This window comes from Oncorhynchus mykiss, chromosome 13, assembly GCF_057628025.1.
Source record: "Oncorhynchus mykiss isolate SJ-2025 chromosome 13, ASM5762802v1, whole genome shotgun sequence".
Classification (NCBI taxonomy): domain Eukaryota; kingdom Metazoa; phylum Chordata; class Actinopteri; order Salmoniformes; family Salmonidae; genus Oncorhynchus; species Oncorhynchus mykiss.
This window is the reverse complement of record NC_143034.1, coordinates 83,842,910-83,843,870: the sequence shown is the minus strand read 5'-3', so window position 1 is coordinate 83,843,870 and position 961 is coordinate 83,842,910. Positions and strand designations below refer to the sequence as shown.

The window sequence follows — 961 nt, the reverse complement described above, 5'->3', positions numbered from 1 at the left end:
TCGGTTAAGTCAGACAGACTCACGGGACTCCAACCTGAAGCAATTATCCGTTGCTGATGACTGACCGGTCCCGCCATGTCCATTATTATTTCCGGTTACCGGTCCGGTTGTTCACGCACTTTCTCACCCGTCTCTCTCTCTCTCTCTCTCCGGGGAGCGCAAAGTGACACACACCACGCACAGCACAACCCGTCTCTCTCTCTCTCCGGGGAGCGCAAATTGACACACACCACGCACAGCACAACCCGTCTCTCTCTCTCTCCGGGGAGCGCAAAGTGACACACACCACGCACAGCACAACCCGTCAACAGCTTCACGGACAGGTGTGAACTAGAACTCACACGCTCGCTCTATCACGTGATCCAGAATTCCCCTTTTATTCATTACCGACATAACTGCCCCGCGGGACAAAAGACAGGATTAGAGCCTATCCCGTATCTCTTCAGCCCGCCAGGCAACTATGTCGGTAACGAGTTGATATGAATGACATTTCAGTGTTAAATGACAGATGGATTTAGTGTCAATCACAACTGTACAAAATACTAAACCCAACCCATGGGAATTAAATGTCAACTATGCAGTCTGTAATGTCATCTTTTAAAAACACACACACCAGTCTAGATGATTTACAGCCAATCACAATGAATAAAAAAAAAAAATCCTTAGTTTAGATCAGGGATGGGCAGCAGCTCCAGTCTTTGAGGGGCCTTATTGTTGTCACACTTTTATCTCATGAATCATTCATCTTTTAATCAGATTGTTTTCTAAACTGAAGATCGTGGTTTGGGTGATTATTAGAGTCAGCTGTGTTAGCTGGGGGCCCGGTGGGGGAGGGAGGGGGGGGGGGGGGTGGTATATGTGTATCCCAGACTATACTGGTCAGTACAGAACAGTGTATCCCAGACTATACTGGTCAGTACAGGACAGTGTATCCCAGACTATACTGGTCAGTACAGGACAG

The 961-nt window shown here is 47.9% G+C and overlaps 1 protein-coding gene across 1 annotated transcript in view; it reads right to left on the bottom strand.

Annotated features, from left to right (window-relative positions):
• LOC118947116 (uncharacterized) overlaps positions 1 to 352 on the bottom strand; it is a 62,094-nt gene extending 61,742 nt beyond the window's left edge. The window contains exon 1 of the mRNA XM_090194510.1: positions 1 to 352. This exon is cut by the window's left edge and continues 617 nt beyond it. The gene's annotated coding sequence lies outside the window, so the exon portion shown is untranslated.
• Positions 353 to 961: the final 609 nt, after the last annotated feature.